Below are 14,310 nucleotides of genomic sequence, written 5' to 3' on the forward strand. Positions count from 1 at the left end.
AGGCTCCGGGCTCTGAGCTGTCAGCACAGGGGCCCGATGCGGGGCTCGAACTCACAGACCGCGAGATCGTGACCTGAGCGAAGTCGGCGCTCAACCGACTGAGCCACCCAGGCGCCCCAAAATTCTGTCTTTTTAAGTTACCAAATTTTTATACTCATACGCATTCTAATCATTTCAAGAGAATAGAGCAATTTTTAAGATTTACCTACCTTTTTTTTTTTTACGTATTTATTTTTAGAGAGAGAGAGTGCAAATGGGGAGGGAGCAGAAAGAGAGGGAGAGAGAGAATCCCAAGCAGGCCCGGTGCTGCCAGCAGGGAGCCTGATGCAGGGCTTGATCCCACAAACCATGAGATTGTGACCTAAACCAAAATGAAGAGTCAGACGCTTAAACAGCTGAGCCATCCAGGCACCCCAGTTTACCTACTTTCAAATTATCTAGCTATTTCTTTTCTAGTTGTACTGTTTTGACTTTATTCTTCAACTTACTATATTTGCTATTGTTGATGAGTATAGGTCTGATTTACATAGTCATTTATTTATATTTATATTAATATATATTTTATAATATATAAATATATATGTAATATATATTTTATAATATATAATATGTATAAATATGTATTTTATAATATATAAATATATAATTTATAAAAATATATTAATATATTAAATATATTTATATATTCTTTTAGTTTTAATATACTCAACAACTGGTAATATATAAATGCTTCAGAAATCTGGGCAGTTTAGTGATCTGGGGGAGATTAAAAAAAGGGCTGCATGGGCAAGGAGGGGAGGCACCCCCTCCTGCGGAAAGACAAAGGGAAGAGAAAGAGTGGTGAAGGAAGTGCAGGACCATATCTGGACAGGAGAAAGACCTTGGACTGAGACTGAGAGGAATCTGATCTCTAACTTTCTTGGGACTGGGGCCAGCTCCCTGTTCGCGCACCTGGGGAGGAGGGGAGCCAGGCCTGGGTGCGGTAGTAGGTCAGAGTCTCAGTCCGCAGCTGGAGGAAGTGGTTCCCATCATGGAGGGCTGCATGCTAATACAGAACCGGCCTGCTTCCACCACCCCTGGGCTTAGGGACATAGTGGCTGGGCGGAAGGCGCAGACTGCAGGAGGAAAACGCTGCCGTTTCCCTGGAGTGCTGTGGGAAAAAACAAAGGCTGCCTGCGTCCGCCACCTGGGGGCTCACAGCAAGGGCAGCGGCTCAGTCGCAGTAGGAGAAGGTGGTCCTCCCTGAAGTGCTGTGGCACAGACAAAGCCAGCCGGGACCACGTATGGCAGCAATGACAGGCGCTTCCCCAGGGCCATAGCACACAGGGAGTGGGACTTTGAATGCTAGCCAAGTGCAGGGTCAGGGGAGTTGGCGGAGCGAGAAGGACCATCCTGTTTGCGCCCACGGCACAAGGAGGACAACTCAAACTGAGTCCACTGGTCTGGCTCCGTGGAGAAGAGACTGGGGGAACACCATCTCCCCCCCTCCCCCCCCCCCCCCAAGACAGGGCCTCAGGGATCACTCCTGGGGCCTGTAGTGGAAGTGGGTTCAGATTACGCCAAACCACACCCCCTTGCACTGGGTAACTGTGTATCCACAGAGCGCACAGACCCTGTGGACAGCTACTACCTACAAGTGCTGCAGCATTGCCTGGATTAACACTAGGTCAATTCTGGATACATAGATATATTCTCCTTCCCACCCCCCATTTCTCCTCCTTATCTCTTCCCTCCCCTAGGCTGGTTACTCCGGTCATTGGTCTGTCTAAACAGACATATTTAATCCATTATCTTGATACATTTTCTACACCTCCTTCTTTACACTCCTCTCTCTCTCTCTCTGAAATAATCAAGCCATATAGTTTCTCTGTCTGGGTAGCTTTATCTTTGTTTCATTTTCCCCACCTCCTTTATTTTCCTTTCTCTCTCTCTGGATTAAGCCTTTTAGTCTACCTGCCTAATCAATGTTTATTTCTTCCTCTCCCCCCCCCCCCACCCCCACTCCTGTCATTTCTCTCTTTGTATGTGCTCTTCCATCAGCACCGCCTCCACCCTCTTCTTTACTTGTAGTCAGTGTTTTTGGGTTTTTTGTTTTTAGTCTTTAGGTTTTTGTTTTTGTTTGTTTGTGTGTTTGCGTGTTTTTGTCTCCCCTTTGTTTTCCTTTACAGGGCTACTCCAAGGAACAAATCAAAGTACATCTGGTGGAGGGTCCAAAATATTACTACGAGTAGGGTAATAAAATAACCAAAGTCACAACAGAGAGCAAGTAACAGTCCCGGAAAAAACACTTCCTGAAGGGCCAGGCCCTGGACAGTGTATGACCCTCCTTTAATAAAGCAGTGCTCGCAGGTGCAGAGCATACAACAAGCTTTTAAAATGCATTAGGGACAGAAAACTAGCCAAATTGATGAAACAGAAGATTTCTTCTCAAAAGAAATTCCAGGAAGTAGCAACAGCTAACGACTTGATCCAAACCAATTTAAGCAATATAACAGAACAAGAATTTAGAAGAATAGTCATAAAATTAATCGCTGGGCTTCAAAAAAGCATAGAGGACAGCAGAGAATCTATTGCTACAGAGATCAAGGGACGAAAAATTGTCATGATGAATTAAAAATGCTATAAATGAGGTGGAAAATAAAATGGAGGCGGCTACAGCACAGAGTGAAGAGGCAGAAGAGAGAATATGTGAATTAGAAGATAAAATTATGGAAAAAGAGGAAGCTGAGAAAAAGATTAAAAAATCCAGGAGTGTGAGGGAAGAATTAAAGAGATAAGTGTTGCAATCAGATGGAACAATATCTGTATCATAGGAATTCCAGAAGAAGAAGAGAGAGAGAAGGACTGAAGGTATACTTGAACTTCCCTGATCTGGGGAAGGAAACAGGCATTGAAATCCAAGAGGCACAGGGAACTCCCTTCAGGCATAACTTGAATCAATCTCCTGCACAACATATCATAGCAAAAGTGGCAAAATATAAGGATAAAGAGAGAATTCTGAAAGCAGCTAGGGATAAGCGGGCCGTAACATACAAAGGTAGACACATAAGGGTAGTAGCAGACCTATCTACTGAACTTGGCAGGCCAGAAAGGAATGGCAGGAAATCTTCAATGTGAGGAACAGAAAAAATATGCAGCCAAGAATCCTTTACCCAGCAAGTCTGTCATTCAGAATAGAAGGTTTTCCCAAACAAACAAAAACTGAAGGAATTCATCACCACTAAACGAGCCCTACAAAAGATCCTAAAGGAGATTCTGTGAGTGAAATGTTGCAAGGACCACAAAGTACCAGAGATACCACTACAAGCATGAAACCTACAGATATCACAATGACTCTAAACTCATATCTTTCAATAATAACACTGAATGTAAATGGACTAAATGCTCCAACAAAAAGACATAGGGTATCAGAATGGATTAAGAAAAAAAAAAAAAAGACCCATCTATCTGCTGTCTATAAGAGACTCATTTTAGACCTGAGAACACCTTCCGATTGAAAGTGAGGGGATGGAGAACCATCTATCATACTACTGGAAGTCAAAAGAAGCTGGAGTAGCCATACTTATATCTGACAAACTAGACTTGAAATTAAAGGTTGTAACAATAGATGAAGAAGGGCATTATATAATAATCACAGGGTCTATCAATCAGGAAGAGCTAACAATTATAAATGTCTATGCACCGAATACAGGAGCCCCAAATATATAAAACAATTCCTCACAAACATAAGCAACCTTATTGATAAGAATGTGATAATTGCAGGAGACTTTAATACTCCACTTACAGTAATGAATAGATTATCTAGACAGAATAAATAAAGAAACAAGGGTCCTGAGTGATATGTTGGATCAGATGGACTTGACAGATATATTTAGAACTCTGCATCCCAAAGCGACAGAATATACTTTCTTCTCAAGTGCACATGGAACATTCTTCAAAATAAATCGCATACTGGGTCACAAAACAGCCCTTCATAAGTATAAAAGAATTGCAATCATACCATGCACACTTTCAGACCACAATGCTATGAAACTTGAAATCAACCACAGGAAAGTCTGGAAAACCTCCAAAAGCATGGAGGTTAAAGAACACCCTACTAAAGAAAGAATGGGTCAACCAGGCAATTAGAGAAGAAATATATGGAAATATATTTGGGAAAATATATGGAAACAAATGAAAATGAAAATACAACAATCCAAATGCTTTGGGATGCAGCAAAGGCAGTCCTGAGAGGAAAATACATTGCAATTCAGGCCTATCTCAAGAAACAAGAAAAATCCCAAATAAAAAATCTAACAGCACACCTAAAGGAACTAGAAGCAGAACAGCAAAGACACCCCAACCCAGCAGAAGAAGAGAAATAATAAAGATAACAGCAGAAATAAACAGTATAGAATCAAAAAAACAGTAGAACAGATCAATGAAACCAAGAGTGGGTTTTTTGAAAAAATAAACAAAATTGATAAACCACTAGCCAGGCTTCTCAAAAAGAAAGGGGAGATCACCCAAATAGATAAAATCATGAATGAAAATGGAATTATTACAACTAATCCCTCAGAAATACAAGCAATTATCAGGGAATACTATGAAAAATCATATGCCAACAAACTGGACAACCTGGAAGAAATGGACAAATTCCTAAACACCCACACACCTTCCAGAACTCAAGCAGAAAGAAATAGAAAATTTGAACAGACCCATAACCAGTGAAGAAATTGAATCAGTTATCAAAAATCTCCCAACAAGTAAGAGTCCTGGACCAGATGGCTTCCCAGGGGAATTCTACCAGACATTTAAAGCAGAGATAATACCTATCCTTCTCAAGCTGTTCCAAAAAATAGAAAGGGAAGGAAAACTTCCAGACTCATTCTGGGAAGCGAGCATTACTTTGATTCACAAACCAGACAGAGACCCAGCAAAAAAAGAACTACAGGCCAATATCCCTGATGAATATGGATGCAAAAATTCTCAACAAGTACTAGCAAATTGAATTCAACAGCATATAAAAAGAATTATTCACCATGATCAAGTGGGATTCATTCCTGGGCTGCAGGGCTGGTTCAGTATTCACAAATCAATCAACATGATACATCACATTAATAAAAGATAAGCACCATATGATCCTGTCAATTGATGCAGAAAAAGCATTCGACAAAATTCAGCATCCTTTCTTAATAAAAACCCTCGAGAAAGTTGGTATAGAAGAAACATACTTAAACATCATAAAAGCCACTTATGAAAAGCCCACAGCTAATATCACCCTCAAAACTGACAGCTTTCCCCCTGAGATCAGGAGCATGACAGGGATGTCCACTCTCACTGCTGTTGTTTAACATAATGTTGGAAGTGCTAGCATCAGCAATCAGACAACAAAAGGAAATCAAAGGCATCAAAATTGGCAAAGATGAAGTCAAGCTTTCACTTTTTGCAGATGACATGATACTATACATGGAAAACCCGATATACTCCACCAAAAGTCTGCTAGAACTGATACATGAATTCAGCAAAGTCGCAGGATACAAAATTAATGTACAGAAATCAGTTGCATTCTTATACACTAATAATGAAGCAACAGAAAGACAAATGAAGAAACTGATCCCATTCACAGTTGCACCAAGAATTATAAAATACCTAGGAATAAACCTAACCAAAGATGTAAAAGATCTTTATGCTGAAAACTATAGAAAGCTTATGAAGGAAATTGAAGAAGATACAAAGAAATGGAAAAATATTCCGTGCTCATGGATTGGAAGAATAAATATTGTTAAAATGTCAATGCTACCCAAGGCTATCTACACATTCAATGCAATCCCAATCAAAATTGCACCAGCATTCTTCTCGAAGCTAGAAAAGCAATCCTAAAATTTGTATGGTAGCCAAAGTAATATTGAAGAAGAAAACCAAACCGGGAGGCATCACAATCCCAGACTTTAACCTCTACTACAAAGCTGTAATCATCAAGACAGCATGGTAGTGTCACAAAAACAGACACATAGAATAGAGACTCCAGAATTGGACCCACAAATGTATGGCCAACTAATCTTTGACAAAGCAGGAAAGAATATCTGATGGAAAAAAGATGGTCTCTTTAACAAATGGTGCTGGGAGAACTGGACAGCAACATGCAGAATACACCATTCACAAAGATAAACCCAAAATGGATGAAGGACCTGAATGTAAGACAGGAAACTATCAAAACGCTAGAGGAGAAAGCAGGAAAAAAACCTCTCTGACCTCAGCCACAGCAATTTTTTACTTGACACATCTCCAAAGGCAAGGGAATTAAAAGCAAAAATGAACTATTGTGACCTCATCAATATAAAAAGCTTCTGCACTGCAAAGGAAACAATCAACAAAACTAAAAGGCAACCGATGGAATGGGAAAATATATTTGCAACTGACGTATTGGATAAAGGGCTAGTATCCAAAATCTGTAAAGAACTCACCAAACTCCACACCCAAAAAACAAATAATCTGGTGAAGAACTGGGCAGAGGACATGAATAGACACTTTTCTAAAGAAGACATTCAGATGGCCAACAGGCACATGAAAAGATCTGCTCAACGTCACTCCTCATCAGGGAAATACAAATCAAAACCACACTGAGATACCACCTCTTGCCGGTCAGAGTGGCTAAAATGAACAAACCGGGAGACTATAGATGCTGGAGAGGATGTGGAGAAACGGGAACCCTCTTGCACTGTTGGTCGGGAATGCAAACTGGTGCAGCCACTCTGGAAAACAGTGTGGAGGTTCCTCAAAAAATTAAAAATAGATCTACCCTATGACCCAGCAATAGCACTGCTAGGAATTTACCCAGGGAATACAGGAGTGCTGATGCATAGGGGCACTTGTACCCCAATGTTTATAGCAGCACTTTCAACAATAGCCAAATTATGGAAAGAGCCTAAATGTCCATCAACTGATGAATGGATAAAGAACATGTGGTTTATATATACAATGGAATACTACTTGGTAATGAGAAAGAATGAAATATGGCCTTTTGTAGCAACGTGGATGGAACTGGAGAGTGTTATGCTAAGTGAAATAAGTCAGGCAGAGAAAGACAGATACCATATGTTTTCACTCATATGTGGATTCTGAGCAACTCAACAGAAGACCAGGGGGGAGGGGGTGGGGTGGGGGAAAGCTACAGAGAGGGAAGGAGGCAAACCATAAGAGACTCTTGAATACTGAGAACAAACTGAGGGTTGATGGGGGGGGGGGGTGGGGAGGAAGGGAAAGAGGGTGATGGTCATTGAGGAGGGCACCTGTTGGGATGAGCGCTGGGTGTTGTACGGAAACCAATTTAACAACAAATTTGATTTAAAAAAATAGAGAAAGAACATCTACAAAAAAAAAAAAGGAAATCTGGGCAGTTTAATATAATTTTAATATGTCTTTTATCTTTAGGTAATATTTTGAATACCATATTCACTTAACCTCATTTAAAAGTTGAAATGAAAATCAAGAAATTTTCATAGAATTGTCCTATAGCCTCTATGCTAATTTCAACCTATAAAACTCTGTTAGAAATAAGTTCCTAAATTTTTACAACTAAAATCCAAACATTATCTTTACTTGAGAGTGTATCAGTCTCACATGGCAAGTCTTCAGATTCCCTTGAAGAATACTTTTAAGGAAGCCTAAGAAGTCTTAGTCCGTCCTTGAAGAGAATGACATGGAACAGAAACTAAATTTAAAAACAGATAAAAGGGCTGGTAAATGATGTGTAGTTGACCTATGTTAAAGTAACAATATTTTGTGAAAAACATTAAAATACCTATCAACCTATATTTTATCTTTATTATAAACATTATAAAAATGATATAGATGCATGTCACACAAAAAATAAGCTTAATAATTGAACTGAATGCATTCAAAATATTAAGCAACATTTTTTATATATTTACCTTTTAGCATCAGTAGTACATAAATATATTATCATTATAAAAAAAATTCTAAAAGTATACAAATATATAGTAAAAAGTGAAAGTCTTTGTTCTGTGTCACTACCCACAATGATAATCCCTTCTCATGCTTCTGTATTTGTATATGGGCAGATACATATACATATGTACAAATATCTTGGGGTTTTTTGAGGAAAGGAATCATTTGAATGTAATCATTCATCCATTCATCTATCCATTCTCTCAACAAATATTTATTGTGTGTCTACAGTGTGCCATGTACTTTTCTGGAAGCTACAGAGATTGAAGGGGAAAAAAAGCTCCTGCTTGCATGTCATTTAATATATATATATTGTATATCAGATGGTGATAAGTGCTATTAAGAAAATTAAAGCAAAGTGAGTAAGAGTGGGATGAGGAGAGATGGTATTTTATATAGAGTAGCCAGGGAAGGCTTTTTTAAGATAACATGTATGTAGACAGTTGAAAGATGATGGAGGAAACCATGCGGTTATCTTGGAGGATGAGTGTTCCAGGCAGAGGGAACAGCAGGTAAAAAGCCCAAGGCAGGAGCTTGCTTGCTACTTCAAGGAACACCAAAAGGACCAATACGACTGAAACATAGTTAAAGGCCAAAGCACAGAGATCATTTAGGAAGCTATAATTCAGGTGAGCAATAAACTAGGTGAGAGATAATGGTGGTTTAGGTTAGAGGGGAAGATTAGGAAGAAATTATTAAATTTTGGATATAGTTTTAAAGTATTGTCAGCATAATTATTGACAGTGGAGGTGTGGAAAAGAATGGAAAAAAGGGCATACCTCAAAAGTATTTGAACTGAAACAGTGGAAAGGTGGAGTTGTCATTTAGTGAACTGGATATGACTGCAGAAAGAGTAAAATTGAGAGGGAAGTTGTTTGGGATAGGTTGAGTTTGACATGCCTCTTAGAAATTCAAGTGCAGAAGTTGCGTTATGAATTGGATAGATAATTCTGGATTCCTGAGGACAAATATGGGTCAAATGTAAAAAATTTGCAAGTTATTAACATATAGATAGTCTGAATGAGATCACTTAGGGAATAGAAATGAAGAAGTACAGAGACTGAACCCAAGCACATTCCAGAGGAGGTTGGGAAGATAAGAAAGACGAGCAAGAAGGTGTGATTAAAAAAAAGAAGAAGAAGAACAATATAGTTTTGCCCTTTTACTTAGCAACATATCTTGGAGCTCTTTTCATACATTTGTTTTACACACTACAAAGTATTCCATGGAATGGACATATCATATTCTACTTAGCTTCTCCTGTATTGGTTAACATTTGTTTTATAATTTTCTCCTCTTTTATAGTTATAGTTTTTGTTTTACCTAGTTCCATAATCTATCTGGGTTTATTTTGTATGTATGATTCAAGAAATGTCTGTAATCTTATAGTTTTCTAAATGCTATTTATTGAATAATCCATGCTTTGCCACACTGATATAAAATGACACCTTTATCGTGTAATGTATTTATGAGTTCTCTTCTACTCCCTTCATCGGTTGATTCGTCTGATAATACTATTCTTCCTTAATTAATATAGTTTATTGGAACCTTTGAAATCTGGTAGAGGAAGTCCCCCAAAGTTCTCATTTTTTTCAGAGTTTTCTTAGCTAACCTCATGCATTTTCTCTTTCAAAAGGGTTTGACTTTATGTATTTTTAAAAGTGACAATTTTACTTAATTGCTCTCTCAACGAAAAGACATACAAATACAATTTTACTCGTTTTAGAGACCAAGTACAGGATTACTGAATGAGTTTCACAAAAGAAGAGATTTTAGTTAAGCAAGGATTGATGACAGCCGTCCATCCATTGTCTGGGGTTGTCAATTACAGATGGCATGGCAGTGCACACTCCGTGAACAATACCAACTAGGAAAGTCAAACAATAGGCATCTTTGTTTCATATTTTACTAGAGCTCTTTGTCATATTTGTAGTATGGATGCAAAAAAAACATAGGAAGGAGATAGTTAATATTAAAAGTACGTATGAAATACTAGCAATTTGGAGCCACTTCAATGTTTGGAGAAGAAATATTTTATTTATCCAAACAGCTTGCTCAAGGAGAATCAAAATGCTGATCACATCAAACATTTAATAAGGCTTAAGTAGAAAAATTTACTTAAGTCTTTCATTTAGGATTAAAGTATGTGTAGTTTATAATGCAAATTTATATGGAAAGTTGCAAAATGTTTTGTGCTTAGAAAAAATGATTTTAAAATTAGTTCATTTTCTTTATAATATATGGGCATAATAAACTTTGCTGACCAAATTCAAAGTAAAAGCTGATTTAGATGATTCATGTATTGAATGGGTTTTAAATTAGATTGTTAGGATCCATGAAAAAATCTGTTGGGATTTTAATTGTCGTGCATTGAATTTAAAGATCATTATGGAGAGAATTGTTGTCTTTAGGATGTCAATTTCTCCTCTCTGGGGTGTAAATTGTATCTTCATTTATATGTTGTTGTTTCAGGTAGTCATGTTAATCTTGCCCAGTTTTACTTTGGTTTACTCCAGGATTTTGTAATTTTTTTTCATTCATATAAGAAATACTTATTGGGTGTCTATCACATGCTAGTCACTATCCTAAGTACTAGGGATACAAGATTGAACAAAACAAAGCCCCCACCCTTATCAAGCTTATATTCTAATAAGGCATCAGGCAATTGGAAAACAAATAAGTAGAAATGTAATGTCAGGTTATGAACAGTAAAAGAAACTACACAAGAGAGAGGAGGGTGAGGTATATGGTGATCAAACCACAATTTTTCAAAAATCACTTACCTTATGTATTCTCCCCCACCCCCACCCCACCCCCCCGCCCAGTCACTTCATTTTACTACTTCGCATTTTCAGTAAATACATCCAGGTGCAAACAAGGCTTATTTCACATTAGTATATTAACTGGTTGTTTTGTCAAGTAAATGCAATTCTCTTTAAATAACCATCTCCTCGTTCCTCAGAAAATTAAAAATAGACCTACCCTATGACCCAGCAATAGCACTGCTAGGAATTTATCCAAGGGATACAGGAGTACTGATGCATAGGGGCACCTGTACCCCAATGTTTATAGCGGCACTCTCAACAATAGCCAAATTATGGAAAGAGCCTAAATGTCCATCAACTGATGAATGGATAAAGAAATTGTGGTTTATATACACAATGGAATACTACGTGGCAATGAGAAAAAATGAAATATGGCCTTTTGTAGCAACATGGATGGAACTGGAGAGTGTGATGCTAAGTGAAATAAGCCATACAGAGAAAGACAGATACCATATGGTTTCACTCTTATGTGGATCCTGAGAAACATAACAGAAACCCATGGGGGAGGGGAAGGAAAAAAAAAAAAAAAAAGAGGTTAGAGTGGGAGAGAGCCAAAGCATAAGAGACTGTTAAAAACTGAGAACAAACTGAGGGTTGATGGGGGGTGGGAGGGAGGGCAGGGTGAGTGATGGGTATTGAGGAGGGTACCTTTTGGGATGAGCACTGGGTGTTGTATGGAAACCAATTTGACAGTAAATTTCATATATTAAAAAATAAAAAAAAAAAATAAAAAAAATAAAAAAAAAAAATAAAAAAAATAAATAACCATCTCCTCACTTCACGGCCAGTCCAGAAGCAAATGAGAGCAAATTTTAGTGCCTCTAGGGGGTATATCACCAATTAGGCATGAAACTTAAAGGGAAGAGGTCAGGGTGAGGGGCTGGTAAGAGGCCATGGTCAGCACACAGGCTCAGGCCAGGCCCTAGGGGTCAGGAGCCTTTGTTCCAGCCCATCCAGCAGTCCTCAGATGTCATAGTGGGATGAACATTCATTCTCCAGTTCCAGTCTGGGAAGTTCCTTCTAGAGGGAAAAGCAAGAAGGCAAAGAGAAACAAATGCCAAAAGCACTAGGAGGGAAGCAGTGGGCTCCCTCCCTGTTGCTGCGGCCTGGCATTGATGGCACCCACCGCCTGGAAGCTCGTGTTAAAGTTCCAAAAGTCACAATGCGGTGGCAACAAATGACCAAGGACAGGTCAGGGAGGGGAAGGTGAGTGTGACGGGCTGGAGGCAGGCTGGGATAGGAATGAGGGCTGACAGTCCACTGAAAAGGTGGCCTTTCACGGTTAGGCACAGACCAGAGTGGAGGGAACGTGAAGGGGGCCTGGCAGAGGCCCTCAGGAAGACATACGAGGCTGATCTGAGGGAGCTCACAAGGCTGAATATAACGTAGATTCTCAAATGAGGGAGCTGTACTGAGTAGACAAGGTGGCCAGAAAGTCCCTCTGTGAGTAGAAGCTACCAGAGCAAGACAGGAACGAGATGATCACCCATGCTCCTGAGGAGAGCACCAGGGATGGTGAGAGGGAAGTGCATCCAATCAGCGCCGTGGGCTCTGGGCTAGCCTGAGAAGCTGGGAGGCATGGCTCCCGAGTCAAGGGGCCCCCTTTCCCTCAACACCAGTCCCTAGGAAGTGGTTTATAATCAGACCTGGAGGAAGAACAAGGCCCTTCCATCACCTCTCAGTCCCAAGGGGAAGGAAGGGTAGGGAAGAGTGAGCAGGGGTGGGAGGCAGGAGCAGGAAGGGTATGCTGGTTCTTCTTCCATGGGGAGACGGGTAGTAGGAAGGTGGCCGAAGCTGGTTCGTGGGAGTGTAGACATCATGTGGGTTACCCAGATTGTAATAGTCTCTGGCAGCCACTTCTGCAGCTTTACCTTCAGCTCCAGGAGTGGAGGGGACTTCAGGGCTGCTGACTGGAGGTTCCATGGGCCTAGGATGGGGCACATAACCCATGACCCCATCCATCATGGGAGGTCCTGGAACCTCAAGTGGGGGCAGTGGATACATTCCATTGACAGGGGAAAGACCTAGGTCCCACTGAGCATGTAAGGAATACCCATAGACTCTGTTTTGGGGGCTTCACCTTGGGAGGCTTGAGATGCCACTTGCAGTATCTGTTGTCCAAACATGATGGCACTCCCTACCATAAAGTTCAACTTGTATGTCTCAGAGCCTTCCCAGCCACCTCCTGCTCCAGCCTTCACTGTCCTCTTGATGTAGTTTGCACCAAACACAGGCTGCTTGATCTCACAGTCCTTCATCAGATAAAACAGCACCATGAAGGACTTCTTGGTCTCTTTGAAGGCCACAGGCACCTTCTTCATGTCTTTGAACGTAAGTTCCACACAGTATTAAAACATTAGGATGCTCTCAGTGTTGTTGACGATCATTCTGCCACCCTGCGAGTGATTCTTGTTGAGTACCATAGTCTCTTGGGAAAGGCCCATATGTTTTTTTCTATCCTACCCCCCAACCTTTTATGTATTTCAGTAATGGTTATTGTGATTTTAAATAAGATTCTAAAACCCTCTATTTAGGGAGGTGTAATGTAAATTAAGATTATTAACTTTGGTGACAAAAATTTATATATTTAAAAGCGTAACACCTGTTTCTTTTTCCCAGATAAAATCATTCCACTCAAATTTCATTTAGGTTTAAAGAAACTTAAAAAGAATATCTCTTTTTCCAAAATATAATGAGGGCATGTATATAATACTGGTTCATCTATCTAATTGTTTTTACTCAATTCAACAAAGTTCTGTAGGAGACACTAGATGATGTCAGATAAGTGAGACACTCTCTTTCCCCTTAGGGAAGCTGGTGATCTAGTGAGGAATTAAGAAGCAATTACAAAGAACTTTCATGCATATCTGAGAGTGATATATTCCTGGCCCATAGACCTTAATCAACTATGACTGTGAATTATTTTAAAAAATGGATGAAAGAAGTGATAAATGATGGATGTATAAACCAAACACTGTTAAGACTAGAAGAGAGAATAATTTTTCATAACTAAGGGATAAGAGAAAGATTTTTAAAAGAGGCAATGTTTGGTCTTCATTTAGAAAAATGACTGAGATAGGAAAGGACATTTTGAGAACTTTTGGAGAAGAAACATAGAGGCAGAAACTGTGGCTTTTTCTGAGTGAAATAAGTCCATGTAGATGTGTATCTGAGAGTGAGTTGAAGGTGATGGTATTAGAAACTGAAAATATGGTCAAAAGCAAATTAGGACCAGATATTGAGAGCCAGGAATGCTGTTCTGAGGTGTCAGAATATTATTCAGTGGGAAACAAAATACATTTTGTTCCATAAAAATATCTCTTGTGTAGTGGTTTAATGCAAAGGAGTTGCATATACTCATCTACATTTCTGAAAGGTAGTGATTTGGGGATGTAGAGAGGATAGATTGACATGGAGCTAGATCAGGGACAGGGAGACTATTTAGGAAATAGTTATAAAAGTTCAGATCAAGAATACATTGGATACGGGGGTGGCTGGGTGGCTCAATCATTTGAGCATCCAGCTCTTGATTTCA

General features: G+C 39.5%; 1 protein-coding gene and 1 pseudogene across 9 annotated transcripts in view; one reads left to right on the forward strand and one right to left on the reverse strand.

Moving 5' to 3' along the window:
* The window catches only part of METTL25 (methyltransferase like 25), a 161,923-nt gene that overhangs the window by 60,514 nt on the left and 87,099 nt on the right, over positions 1-14,310 (forward strand). The gene's annotated exons all lie outside the window — the stretch shown is intronic.
* LOC122223965 lies at positions 12,447-13,198 on the reverse strand (annotated as a pseudogene).

Source organism: Panthera leo, chromosome B4, assembly GCF_018350215.1.
Source record: "Panthera leo isolate Ple1 chromosome B4, P.leo_Ple1_pat1.1, whole genome shotgun sequence".
Classification (NCBI taxonomy): Eukaryota; Metazoa; Chordata; class Mammalia; order Carnivora; family Felidae; genus Panthera; species Panthera leo.